Raw genomic sequence first — 15543 nt, 5'->3', positions numbered from 1 at the left:
GTCAGTTCGTAACAAGATAACGCTGTGGTGTATAGACAGTTTGGGACTTTGCGCAAAGTAACGTCGAACAAGTGGATCACGAACCTGCATAGCAGATGGAGGCCATTGAGTATGGATATACTACAAAAGAATCTGCAGAGAAGCATTGGTGGCTGGCGCGGAAGCAATGCGACGAAAATTCACAGCAAAACCTTCAGCTAATTCCTTATCTTGTGAATCAATAAACATGCATGACAATTCGGAAGAATCAAACACTTCGTCAGGACCGATAGGCAGACGAGACAATGCATCACCATTGCCATGCTGGGCTGTGGGCTGAAACAAAATTTCGTAATTGTAGCTAGAGAAAAACAAAAACCAACGTAGCAACTTTTGTGCAGTACGGGCCAGAATTGGCTTTGACGGGTGGCGCAACAACGTCAAAGGCTTATGGTCGGTGACCAAATAGAACTTGGGACCATACAATAAAATCATGAAACTTTCTCACACCATAGATAATAGCTAAAGCTTCTTTCTCGATTTGAGAATAGTTTTGCTGGGCACAATTGAGCAACTTAGACGCAAAAGCTATCGGGCGATCGACAAATTTAATGCGGTGTGAGAAAACTGCTCTGATGCTGTGAGAAGATGCATCCACAGCCAAAACAACAGGTTTGGAGGGATCGAAAGGAATCAAATAGCGGTCACTCAACAAAGCATATTTGAGCTTGTAGAAAACAGCGTCACATTCCGAAGACCAAACAAATGGAACGTTCTTACGCCGAAGGCGATGCAAAGGCGCTGCAATCTCCGCTGCATTTGGTATAAACCGAATATAATATGAAATTTTTCCCAGCACAGACTGAAGTTCTTTAAAGTTCCTGGGTGCTGGCAAGTCTCTAATTGCACTGAGATATGAGGGCAAGGGGTGGATACCCTGTTCGTTAATCATATGTTCTAAATACTGAATATCAGTTTCAAAAAAATTGCACTTACCTCTGTTACACTTTTGTCCTGCCTGCAAAAGTATAATAAATAAGGCACACAAATTCTGCAAATGTTCGTCAGGGATGCGACCTCATACCACAATATCGTCCAGATAATTTGAGCAACCAGGGACAGTGGTCCACAACTGCTGCAAAAAAGACCGAAAAATAGCTGGAGCTGAAGCACAACCGAACGGAAGGCGGCGAAACTTGAACAATCCACTGTGGGTGTTGATCACAAAATAGCGCTGCGACTGATCGTCGAGCGGAATCTGAAAGTATGTGTCCCGCAAGTCAATCGTGGGAAAGAATTTTCCCGCATCAAGCTTATCAAAAATGTCTTCAGCACGCAGTGTGGGGGTTTACTGTAGACTTAAAGTCAGCACAAATACGGAGAGAACCGTTTGGTTTCTTCAGACACACTATAGGCGTAGCCCATGGCGAAGCAGAAACAGATTCAATGACACCAATGTCTTGCAAATGCTTAAGTTCAGAAGCTACGGCGTCGCGCAGGGCGTGCAGTATCGGGCGTCCATCCCGGAAAATAGGCATTTCATTGCCTTTAACTGCAACATGGGCTGAAAAATCTGTGGCAAATCGTATACCATCAGAAAAGAGTTCAGCAAAATCATCGCTTAGTGCGGCAACATTGTCTGCATGGTCAATAGCGTTGATGCAAAGTACATTTTCCTGAATAGCGAGGCCTAAGAGTTCAAATGCGTGCATGCCAAAAATGTTCGTAGCATCACTAGAGCAGAGCACACGGAAAGACACTGTAGGGGTCGTGGTACCATATGTGGCTAGCAAACTACCCACGCCAAACACTGAGATTTCCTGTCCAGTAAGTGTAACCAGCAGTTCGGACATGATTTCAGTTTCTTAGTGGGTACCTGGTTTGAAATTTGTATACTTGCGCGCGAGTGGCGCGGCGTGGCTGGCCGTGCTGGCGGGTGGGAGGGCACGTGTTGTGCCGCGCTAGCAGTACACACACCCGGGGGAACGTGGAAGTAGCCATGTCTAATGTATCTTGTCTGTCTACATTCTGTGCAATAGCGCCTCTAATCATTTCATCCGCACATGGGCGTCCACATGAGCCATGGAAGTCACAATCAGAAGTTAGTCTCTGAAGGCCCGCTATCCAAGCTTTATTCGACCGAGTAGAGCCACGCTGGAGGCGAAAGAATTTCTAGCGTGCAGCTACCACATTTACACTATCACGAAAGTGGGGGGTGGTGGGAAACAATTTCACGGGCACACAGTACAACAAAAAACCTGCGTTGACATTGAAGAAAGTAAGCCGCTCTGTACCTGGTATGTTTTAAGCTGCGAAGTGTGCCTCGAGTTGTGTGATGTATTCTGGCCAACTTCCAACGTCAGGGTTGAAGGCACGAAATAGCGGCGCCGTTGGCCACGGCGTCGGTACAGGCGGTGGCGTCGGAGGCACCGAAGTAGCTGCAGTTTGTGGTGTGACCAGTCCATTTATGGCAGCAAGCAGCTGCGCCATTTGCTGAGCCTGAAAACGTACAAGATGGGACAGTGAAGCCTGCTCCTGTGGCGAAGCCGTGATTTACACAAACGAAATTCTTATAGCGAATGGTGGGAACACTAACATACAGTCACTCTGCCAGACGGGGATATCACAAAAAGGCTAAAGCAGTACCGAGGAAAAAACGAAATGAGAGGAGAGGGAAAAAAAAATTTTAATCGCAGTTCGTCGAGACGTTTTGTATCCCGCCCTGAAGGCGGCAGGTGGGTCTGCTCCTGTAAAGTGAAAGGTTGACCGAATGAAGGAAGTGAGTAGGAGCAGGAAAAGGAGAAAATCTCTCGGTACTGCTCTTCGAAATGGTTTTACTATATCACAATATTAACTGAATACTGTAGGCGCACCGGTGGTCCAAGTCCCCTATGGTGCACTGGATGGCCGAGCGGTGACCCCTCCAGTTGTCAGTGTTTTGGTTGGCAGGAGAGCCATCACCGGATTACTAGAGGAGGCCGAAAGGCACGCGTTTTAGCTCACGCAGGCTGGCGTGAGGTCTGGAACAGGACAAGGAAATTAGAATTTAGAAAAAAGGACGTAGCTGTTGGAATACTTAACTTTAATCCATTAATGGTGAACGTAGGTGTGGACGGTACATGATTCACAATATCAACAGTAACTGATAAGGCGCCTTGCTAGGTCGTAGCAAATGACGTAGCTGAAGGCTATGCTGAACTATCGTCTCGGCAAATGAGAGCGTATTTTGTCAGTGAACCATCGCTAGCAAAGTCGATTGTACAACTGGGGCGAGTGCTAGGAAGTCTCTCTAGACCTGCCGTGTGGCGGTGCTCGGTCTGCAATCACTGATAGTGGCGACACGCGGGTCCGACGTATACTAACGGACCACTGCCGATTTAAAGGCTACCACCTAGCAAGTGTGGTGTCTGGCGGTGACACCACATTCCTCCCCCGCAAATCGGCGTACGGTGGTGGCATAAGGCTTCCGCCCGCCGTGGGGAGGGCCCCATGTTGACGCATGCGACGAGATGGGGAGGCTAACAACAGGGGAGGCTGTGCCACCCTCATCCTGCCATTCGGACCGCGGGGAGCTAGGAAACACCTGAAAACCTGCTCCAGGGTGCACGCCAACATGCGGTGTATGCGCCCGCAAAGAGACAGGAGGGGCCGAAAGGTCGACCTCCATCGGGCCAGGGAAGACGACATATGGTCTGGAGCAGGCAAGAGTTCCATGTCGGAGGACAACTGGTCACGGGAAGCGATCGGCAGTGCGTTACCCAGGGAGGCGCCCGGCGGTTGCAGCCACGCGTCCACTGCGGGCGTCGCCGGCGGGAGAACAGGCGGCGGCGGCGGTGGCGGCGGTGCGTCGCCATGGGGCAAAATGGAAGGCAGCGTCTGTTACACCTGGGGCTGAGGCGAGCCAGTAGATGGGTCCCCAGGGCGCTGACCGGACGGCACCGCCGCTGAAAGCAGACGGGGAGCAGCAGATCCCGTGCGACGACAGAGGCGCAGCTGATTGAGATGCCGGCGCACCTCACCAGAGGCCCCAAAAACCAGATACATAGTGCGACCGAGGCAGCGAAGAATGCGCCCTTTGATCCAACGCCGTGAACCTCGGTACTGACGATAGTAGACAACGTCGCCTGGAGGAAAAGCAGGTGTCTGCCGCTGCACAGGAACCTGATGCGGCAGATGTAGCAAAGACATCAAGGTTTGATGATGACGACCGTGGAGCAACTCAGCCGGCGAGCGAACATCTCAGGGCTGAGAGCGATACGAGGACAAAAAGAGCAATAACGCGTCCTCCCAAGAATGCGACTCTTTTAACTTCAACATCTGTGACTTCAAAGTCCTGACCAATCGTTCAGTGGCACCGTTTGACTGTGGCGAAAACGGCGTGGACGTCAGATGTTGAACACCTTTGGCTTTGCAGAATGACTGAAATTCTGCGGGCATGAATTGTGGGCCATTGTCGGAAACAATAGTTTGTGGAAGACCTTCAATGCAAAAGATAGCAGATAACGCTTGGATGGTGGCAGATGACGTCGTGGAAGACATCCGGACAACAAAAGGAAAATGACTGAATGAATCAACCACAACCAACCATCGAGCATTCCAGAATGGACCAGCAAAATCGATGTGTAAGCATTGCCAAGGGGAAGTGGCTTTTGGCCATGCAAAGAATTTCCGCGGTGGGGCTGATTGTTGTTCGGCACACACCATGCAAGAAGAGCACATATTCGTAATCGCGGCTTCGATTCCGAACCAAGTACAGTGCTGACGAGCAAGTTGTTTCATTCTCACTATACCCCATGTCCTTGGTGGAGAAGCTGTAAGACAGAGGACTGTAACGAACGCGGGACCTCGACCCTGGACTGATCATTATCAAAGCGCAACAGCTAAACGCCACGTCGAACAAAAAGTCACTCCTTGTGAGCAAAAGTCGGCGAACCAACGGGTCCCCGATCCATGACTTTGGCAAGGGCCATTGCGTAGCTACAAAACGCAGAATGGTAGCAAGGACAGGGTCGGCAGCTGTGGCTGTAGCTACACGACGAAAATCAATCTTAAACGATTCGACCACGTCATCGGTTTCCGAATCAGTGAACATGCAAGCAAGTTCACAGGAATCGAGTGCTCTGTCCTCAGCAACGGGCAAACGGGACAACGCATCGGCGTTTCCGTGCTTAGCAGTGGACCGATACAAGATATCGTAGTGGTACTGCGAGAGGAAAATAGACCAGCGAATGAATTTATGCGCTGTACATGGAGGTACAGGCTTGTTCGGATGAAAAAGCAATGTCAAAAGTTTGTGGTCTGTGATGATGGTAAAGTGACGACCATACAAGAAATCATGAAACTATGTAACACCAAATACGAGAGCCAGTGCTTCTTTCTCGATCTGTGAATAAGTTCTTTGCGCACACAAGAGCAATTTGGACGCAAAGGCAATAGGGCGATCGTGTGATCTATCTTTGTGTGCAAGCACAGCACCGATCCCGAAATCCAATGAACCCACCATCAACAAAAGGGGCTTCTGGGGATCGAATGGCGTAAGGCAAGTATTGGAAAGCAACGCCGATTTCAACTGGCGAAAGGCGCGTTCGCATTCCGTCGTCCAGACGAACGGAACACCTTTACAGCGTAAGCGATGAAGTGGAGCTGAAATGGAAGAGGCGTGTGGTATATAACGGTGATAATAATTAATTTTTCCCAGCACACTCTGTAGCTGCGGCGAAGGCAAGTCTTGTATGGCACGGAGGTGCTCGGGACTAGGAGTATGCCTTGGGCATTGAGTACATGTCCCAAGTAGGGCAAGTCACGAGCAAGAAACACACATTTGTCCTTCCGCAAGCGAAGACCATTTTGTCGCAAAACCTGAAAATAATGTTCTGAGATTGGCTAAATGTTCTTCTTCCGTCTTTCCAGAGATCACAATATCGTCCAGATAGTTTGCTGCAGTAGGGACCGACGCACAAACAGTTTGGAGATATTGCTGGAACAATGCAGGGGCGGGACTTACTATAGACAAGTTAAACAACTGAAAAAAATGAAACCAAACAAGTTCACTGCAGAAGAAGAACGAAGGATGTAAAATGACACAAGCTTTGTTTGTCCTTTGTATGTTGCAAGAAGGCTGCCCTGTCCTAACACAAGGAGATCTTGACCTGAATAACTAGTTAACTTAACATTTGCGGCACGCGATGGAGGTGTGCCCAGCTGTTTGTACGTGTCTTGAAAGATCAGTGAAACTGCAGCTCTGGTATCGAGCTGGAATGGTATCACTTTGCCGTTAATGTCCAAGTCTACATAAAGTTAATTGTCTTCCTGACGAGAAGAGCGACTGTCTCGCACAACGTGAACTGACACTGGTATATAATCACTTGCGACTTGACGGGATTTCCGGCGATGTCGACGCACACTATTTGTGGGACGAACACAGTCGCTGTTAGAGAGAGTGGCACTGGGCGGAGTGGAATGAACTACATGAATTTCCATGAGCGATGTTTCATGAGCCTTAGTGTCCTAGGTTCTAATCCGGTGCAAAGCAAAGGGCCTGGAATGGTTGTGAGTTTTCGATCTGAGACGTTCTGGCAAACACTCTGAACATGTCCTTTTTTATTACAGAAAAAGCAAATAGCTTGGTGTGACGGGCAATTCTCACACGAATGTCTAGTAGCGCAATACAGGCAAGATTTTAGCACTGCATTTACTTGCCTGCGTGGCACACGTGGCTGAGAGCCTGGCGGCAACGACGCGGCCGGGCGCGAGGGCTGTTTACTGCTCCGTGCAGCTCGCCCGGCGGGCCGGTTAACCTGACACATGGCTGGTTTCAAATGATTCCTGAACAAAGTCAGGTGTGTCCTGCCGATCCAATATGTCCATCACTTGTGGAAGGGAGGGACTGAATAGTTTCAAAATCAGAATGGTTCAAATGGCTCTGAGCACTATGGGACTTAATAGCTATGGTTATAGTCCCCTAGAACTTAGAACTACTTAAACCTAACTAACCAAAGGACATCACACAACACCCAGTCATCACGAGTTTCAAAATCTGTTCCCTTATACGAACATCAGAAACGTTCTGTGCAATTGCATCACGTACCATAGTATCTGAATAAGGGAGTCCACATTGACACTCAAAAGCACAATCCCTAGTAAGGCAATGCAAGGTTGCAACCCACTCCCAATTAGTCTGACCTGCCGTACGTTTTGTACGAAAGAAGGTATACCTTTTCGCAACTACATTGACTGATTCTTTGAAATATGCATCTAATGCAGACAAAATTTCGTCGTAGGACAGAGTTGCTATGTCGCGTCGGAGAAATAATTTGACTATCACACGGTACCTTTGGACGCCGACCGATGATAACAACAATGGCTACCGCTCGTTACCTTGAATACTATAGGCGGCGAGATGGAATCCAAATTGGCATGACCACTCCATCCAGCTTTCCAGTGCAGCATCAAAAGGACGAAAAGTTGGTGTAACAGCGTGTTGTGGCTGCGTTAGCGGTGGAGCGGCGGCTGCCGCTTCATTTTGCATTGCCTGTTGACCCTGGACGAACTGTCCAAGGGCATCCAGTAAGGCCTGTTTCTGCTGATTCTGTAAGCGAAAAAATTCGGACAGTACATCTGGAGATTGTGGCGAAGCCATTACACAAGTAAATCAGGGCAATATCGATAAGAACGCGGTTTTGCCTCGTCGCCAATGTTTTGGTTGGCAGGAGAGCCAATACCGGGTTACTATAAGAGGCCGAAAGGCACGCATTTTAGCTCACGCAGGCTGGCATGAGGTCTGGAACAGGACAAAGAAATTAGAATTTAGAAAAATGGATGTAGCTGGTGGAATACTTAACTTTCATCCATTAATGGTGAACGTCGGTGTGGACAGTACATGATTCACATTACCAATAGTAAATGACAATGGCGCCTTGCTAGGTCGTGGCAAATGACGTAGCTGAAGGCTATGCTAGACTATCGTCTCGGCAAATGAGTGTGTGTTTTGTCAGTGAACCATCCCTAGCAAAGTCGGTTGTACAACTGGGGCGAGTGCTAGGAAGTCTCTCTAGACCTGCCGTGTGGCGGCGCTCAGTCTGCAATCATTGATAGTGGCGACACGCAGGTCCGATGTATACTAACGGACCGCGGCCGATTTAAAGGCTATAACCTAGCAAGTGTGGTGTCTGGCAGTGACACCACAGTCAGGATGCTGGGAAATGACTGTGGACGCGTCAGAAACGCCAAAGAAACATTATTAGTTCATAACACCTTTATTCCTGCCAAGTACAATGTGGCTTGGTGATATCAACGACCTTCCCGAGTCCTCACTGATTCATAGCAATGACACCAGCTCTGGGCCGCACAGTCTTGCTAGCGCAGCGCTGCGTGCTGTGATGTTGCGAAGGAATGTCCTTATTTCGTACAAGGAATGTCCTTATTTCGTACTTTGGCCACGCGTGGCTGGTGGCACTCGGCTGGCCAGCCGGATCGGCTGCGGACATCAAGCTGCTGCGCATAGGAAGCTCTGGGTTGGAGTCCCGGCACTGTTCACACGAGAGGCGTTCTTGTAGTGCAGAGTGTACTCTATCCCACCCCGTCTTCTTCCCTGCTCCTCCTGGTGGCTCGTCCACAGTGGACAGGCGGAACGGGCTGCAGTCCCCCAGCGTCATCGCTCACCCGGTTGTGAAGGTGGATGCACAGGGTCTAGGCCCCGCACGATCTCGACGACGGCTCACTGACGTGGTCAGCATTGGCTGCGAGCCAGTCTGCCGTGATGTCTGCTAATCCTGGGTTGATGATTGACAGTGGCAGCAGAGAGGACCAGAGCCGGTACTGTCCCCTCACGTCTGCTGCTGGTTGGGCCACCCTTACTGCAACATCTCCTTAATACATGTCCATCACCGAGCTGAGCGCTACGCAGCAACCCATTACACATGCAACTGCAAGTCTAACTGCGAGTGCCTTGTTGTTATCAAAGCTGACGTATTTAAAGGAAGCACGAGCGACGTCCTGACGTCATGCTCGTTTGTAATGAACACATTCTTTCCACTTATACTGCTGATTCATCTGTCGTACTCGCCCCTTAGGTTTTCTTGCGACAGAGTTACATGTTGTTGCGGGAGACTTACACGAAGTTGTGAAATGCAGTACAGTTGACGCTATACCTCTGTCAGGCACTCTACAAAGTCTCCGTCTTACAGAAACCCGCATTCTCTCTCACCTCTTGTGTGTAACCGGCCACTGCCCCTGAGTGACTACACATTCCAATATACGTGCAATCCTCTTACCTCTTGGCTAACTTACTGCCTCTGGCTCTCGGCATAGGCAACGAAACTTTGACAATATTCCACGTTTCCAACTCTTTACTATTCCGTGAAACTACACATCCCCCTCATTTAACAAAATTCGTCCCGAATTTTATAATTGTGGACTTACTGATTGTGCACTCCATACTTCCTTATACTCTACAGGTATCTTACAACTACTCCTTCAACACTGTCAAACTTTTCTTACCCGCTAATATTCTATTTACACTCAATACTGATTCCAATGTTATCATTGCTTATCAATTTATATTACGTTCCACTATTCCCAATCCATCCCATCGGTATTTGATGTACGGTTGTTATTTCAGAACGAGACATCTTTTTCCGTATACAAAAGTAAGTTGGACAAATAAGCGCTAGAACTAATATTATGCGCGTCATTGAGACACTAAACATGATTGTGTTTTGCTTACGTTTCTCCCGATATTGCTGCACGTGCTGCAGTAGTTGATTAACTGAGATCTGCTCTTTTTCTGAGATAATCAGGCTATCTAAATATTGTAGTAATGTAGGATCCAAGGACTCTTAATAAACGTTAGATTCTGGCGAGGCAATATGTGTGGCGGTTCCTCTGGATATTTCAAGATAGGCTGTGTCACGTTAATCATTGTTGTACCCATGAATGTAGCTGGTAGGTGAAAACGCTTCCCCACTATTTTACATCCAGTGCCATTAATCAAAAACCCACTGCCCTGCAATTCAAGCTTTGATATATCTGTAAATCTACCATTTCTGTAACAAGTGGCAACTACGATCTCTAGTTCGAACACAGAGTAAATCCAATATTCCCCAACTTTCTGAAATTTCGGTCTCGGAAGTAACACCTTCTTTTCGCATTCTAAGGTTCTCATATTCCCCAAGAACAACTGCATCTCACACGAATGATTGTGGGTTACCACCTCCTTTGCTGGACAAACAAAAACACTTCCCCTGAAACAGTCTGTCAAATCTTCCGTAGACATTACCACATGAGTACTCCTCCGTCTTGACACTAACAATACTTCCCGAGTTTGCACTTGCACCCACTTCCCAAGTGCACCCCATCTAATTGGATACGGGTGTACTGTATAACACTGGTACTGCGAATTGATACCCATCACTGGTATTTGCACTTCTACATGTATACTCGTCTGATCTGTAATTACTCTCAGTTTAGACATGCGATAGAGTAACGGTAAATTCCGCTTCGCCGGAGGCACGACATGACGCACTCCTTCCGAGAATTCTTTCTGCACTTTCAGCAACGCCTTCATCACGTGATCTGGACCTAACAAAGTTGCACTCAATTGCCCATGCACTGCGTGATACATAGTTTCAAATAGCGCTTCCAATTCGACACGTGCATCATCCACCCTGTCTGCCAATGCCCTCAATAAAGATGCTACTTGTATTTTCCCGTCTATTCGGACCAGTCTCGTCTGTATAGCCTCTATATCCCCATTGGTTCAAATGGCTCTGAGCACTATGGGCCTTAACATCTATGGTCATCAGTCCCCTAGAACTTAGAACTACTTAATCCCAACTAACCTAAGGACATGACACAACACCCAGCCATCACGAGGCACAGAAAATCCCTGACTCCGCCGGGAATCGAACCCGGGAACCCGGGCGTGGGAAGCGAGAACGCTACCGCACTATATCCCCATTCAACACTTTCCTGGTATTTGCTGCATACCGTTCCAGGTCTGACGTCAACTCCCGCACTGTTATAGTGACATTCAATATCCCCTGCTGCATGTTACCTATACGTGTCGCGTGCCAATCCACTTTCGATTTTGTCTCCTCCGCCAACTCCTGCACCTCCCCACCATACTGTTTAAGCTCCTTATATCTTCCTCGTCCGTGGATCCCAACACTGTTTTCAGCATTTTTCCCCCTGCATCCAACCACGCTCGTTTCCTGCGAACGAGCGTTTGCGGGACCACTTCTGTTACTTGTTGCAACTGCCTTCTCACCATTTCGTATAAGAGCTTCACCTCCTGATACTCGTTCCGTATGTCTTGAAACAACCCCTCTTTCTCCGTGGCCACCTGTAGTACCGTAAACCTATCCTGTAGTGTCCATACATCATTCCTCACTCCCCATATATTATACGTGAATACGATTGTCCACCTGCGGCTTGACAATACCACATCTAATTGTCTTGCAAACAAAATTCCCTTACCCAGTGGTTGCACCTGCACCACCTCTAATCTGCAACAGTGTAGCAGTACCAGACTGACGAAAAGTTTCCCAGGCCACATCCTGGCACGGCACCTGAAGGATAAGGAAGCTATGTCAATCGCTCCCTTCCTTACCACGTCTACAACACACAAATGACAAGTAAAAACTACACATACCCTATTACCTAATAACAATATATACGACATGTTCCTCCTGGAGGACACTTAATCTACTTATCACTAGACCTACGTGCGTAAGGAACGTTCCTCTGCTGTTTTTTTAGCTTCGGTACCCTCACACCCTTTGTTACTGCTGGAGGAATCTGCGGTAACGCATCCACTGCGCCCTTAAACGGCTTAATCCTACTCACATTAACTACTGACGACTTGGTTGGTAACTGCAATTTTACGTTCACGGGAGACACTATTTCATTTACCTGATACGGTCCAGAATATTTAGTCAAAAACTTCTTCGTTTTACCCTTCGGAACATAAGGATTAGCCAACAATACCCATTGACCAATTCTGTATTGCGGCAGTTTACCTGTTCTTTGCCCAATACTCTCTTGTTTCTCCAAAGCTTTAGTATTAGTACGCCGTACTCTTTGCCAAATCTTTCTCCATTTCTTGGCGAAATTCTTCACTGACTCATCCTGTGAACCTACCTGAGGTTTGAGCACATCAAATGGTGATGGCATTTTCCGACTATAAATTACCTCATACGGAGAGAGCCCCGTTCCTGTATGAACTTTCGCGTTATATGCGCCTGTCAACAGATTTAAATACACGTCCCAATCCACGTGTTCTGAATTTACGTAATGACTAATCATCTTAACTAACGTCCTATGAACCCATTCTGTTTGTCCATTCGACTGAGGATGAAATGGGCTTGACAGCAATTTCTTAACTTTCAATAAACGGCATAACTGCTTCATCAGCTCCGACATAAAGTTACTACCCTGATCTGTAATTATAGTATCAGGCACACCATACTTCAGCAACCAGTTATATACCAAGGCTTCCGCAACAGTGCTTGCCTTCTGATCTGGAATAGCTACCATTACCAGGTATCGGTAAAAATGATCTAATATTGTTAATACGTATCGATTACCCGCTTGGGTCTTGTTAAATGCTCCGATTACGTCTAATCCAATGAATGCGAACGGACGATCCGCTTCAGGTAGTCTCTGTGACTGAATTTTCTGATGACTTAAATCTGCTCTCTGCACATACTGCTCTACATCATTGCGACGTGTCTTCCACCAAAACCTTTCAGCTACCCGTCTATCAGTCGTTCTTTTACCACCATGACCCGACAATACATGGTCGTACCCTTGTTTCAACACTTCTTTCCTCAGCGACTCCGGAACTACGAAGCGTAGCCGGCACTTTGTCTTCCTGCAAAGCAACCCATCCTGCATTTCACACTGCGGTTGCGTTCGAGCAATTGACCCTATCTGTCAGTAGCTTGCGCCTTTATCCACTCCTTCTCACTTTTGCCCACAACTTGTACAGCTGTTGTTTTTCTACTAAGTGCATCTGCATTCGTATGTTTTACCCCTGGTTTGTGAATTACCTCGTAGTCAAATTCACTTAGTTTCAGTGCCCATCTAGTTAAACGACTTGAAGAACCTTTCAACCCCAACAACCACTTCAATGCCGCGTGATCTGTAATCGCCTTGAACTTACGCCCATATAAATAACAGCGAAAATACGTGATAACGTAAATCACTGCTAACATTTCTTTCTCTGTAGTTGAATAATTCTTCTCTGCCTTATTCAGTTGCCTGGAAGCATAAGCCACTGGATGATCCTGTCCATTAACCTTGTGAGAAAGAATGAAACCTACAGGAATATTACTGGCATCAGAAGATAGTATGAACTCTTATTCGAAATCAGGAAGTATCAGCACTGGGTCTGCCATTAGTATCTGAGTTTCTCGAATGCCTCCTGACACTGTGCTCTCCATTTAAACTTAACACCTTTCTTTAACAATCTCGTTAATGGATGTGCAATTTTCGCGAACCCCTTTACATATCGTCTGTAGTAATTACATAAACCGACATATTGCTGAACTTGTCTAATGGTCTGTGGTAGTGGGAAACCACGCACAGCCGACGTTAGACGAGGATCCGTTCTTACCCCATCCTGACTGATAATATGCCCAAGATAAGTCACTTGCGTCTGGGAAAAACTGACATTTCTTTACATTAAGCGTAAGATTTGCCTCTCTTAGCCTACTAAATGCTTCGTTCAGTCGTTCCACATGCTCTTCTATATTACGCGAAAAAGTAACAATATCATCGAGGTATACCATAGCAATCTTCGGTTTCAGTCCTCGAAGCACACCATCTAACAGACGCTGGAAAGTAGCAGGAGTGTTTTTCAACCCAAATGGCATTATGTGACACTGAAAGTAACCAACGCTTGTTGTAAAGGTCGTCTTCGGTCTATCCTTGGGACTTACTTCTATCTGAGGGTACCCACTCTTTAGAACTAGCGTCGAAAAATAGTTACACCGACTTCGGTTGTCCAATGTTTCCGTGATGTTCGGTATTGGATACGCATCTGTTACAGTTCGTGTGTTCAAAAAACGATAGTCACAACAAAACCAATACTTCTTAGTACCGTCCGATGACTTCTTAGGAACTACCACTATGTTGGCAGACCACGGGCTTTCACTGTTCTCTATAATACCGTCCCTTAGCTGTTGATTAATAAATTCTTCCACTAGTGGTTGTAGGTGTTTCGCTATCCTGTATGGTTTTCTATAGACCGGCGGACTATCGCCAGTCGGTGTATGGTGCTGTGTAATAGGAGTTGCTGGTAATGGACCTTCTAAATTAAAGAAATCTAAATACCCTAATAACAAAGCTTCTATAGCTCTCCGATCACCATTCTCCAAATGACAAATCTTATCACGTAGTACAGATGCCTTGACGGTTTGCTTGACGTTATAATCACCTTGGGATTCACCTATGTCCTCATCGTCGAGTATTTCCAAACTTGCTACCACTAAACCCTTTGAGAGATCCACTTCATCTGCCCCAAAATTATCTACACTGACCGGAATCATCAGTTCCTCATTTATATCCGTTACGTGCGCAACGCTCCTCCTAATAAAACAATGCATTTTATCCAATGCTTCATTGCTCTGCAGTGGCTCCACCACACATAGTCTCTGCTGTGGTACATCGGTACATACTGACAACCAAACTAACTTCCCTGTACCCGAAGGCACTTTGACATGCGTAATCATCTTTAATGCCCTTGTACGCGGCTCAATTGGTGATATCTTAGCAACGGATGCACCTCGCGACGTAGAAACATTTACAGCTGTTGTACCCATTCAAAACAAGTTTCCACTACATTCAACTGTACGCTGTGAAAGATTAATTTTGGCATGATGTTTATCGAGGAAGTCCAGTCCGAGAATCACAGAATACCCTTGTCCCACAGTTGGCAACACTTCCATATGCTTTCCGAACTCTACAGTTCCAATCTTAAAAACCAGCTGTGTTGTACCCAATGATTGCAATTCATTATTACCTACTCCACGTAATCTATACCTAGGAGTATCTAGTCTTCTCCTACCCACGAGGTCTAGACTAGCTACAGATACATGTGCCCCTGTATCAATCAAAAACTTACATCTGTTATTCCTTACAACAACCATCAAGCAACAATCCGTCTCTGTACTAGTTTTCACCGTACCTCTGCTTACCGGGAATGTCTTCAGATGGACGAAACACTCCCGTTCCCGTTTAACGCTTTTTCCTGTTTATTCCGTTACCATTCTGCTTACTACGACACTCATTCGCCTTGTGACAGTAGTGTTTACAAACATAGCACTGCGGCTGTCTGCATTGAGCCCTCATGTGACCTTTCCTCCCACAACGGTAACAATTCCTCTCCGACGCAAAGATTCGTTTATCATTGCGAACCCTTGTTGCAATGTCTATCTCCTGCAGATGCGTTGAAATACGCAGTGCTGCAGCTATATCCCCAGGATTCTCCATCCTAACCCTACAAGAAAATCCTGCAGGAATTCCCCTGAGGAATACATCGAGGGCCCTGTTTTCTGCCTCACA

The sequence above is a fragment of the Schistocerca americana genome, chromosome X (assembly GCF_021461395.2).
Source record: "Schistocerca americana isolate TAMUIC-IGC-003095 chromosome X, iqSchAmer2.1, whole genome shotgun sequence".
NCBI classification, from domain to species: domain Eukaryota; kingdom Metazoa; phylum Arthropoda; class Insecta; order Orthoptera; family Acrididae; genus Schistocerca; species Schistocerca americana.
This window is presented reverse-complemented; position numbering follows the sequence as displayed.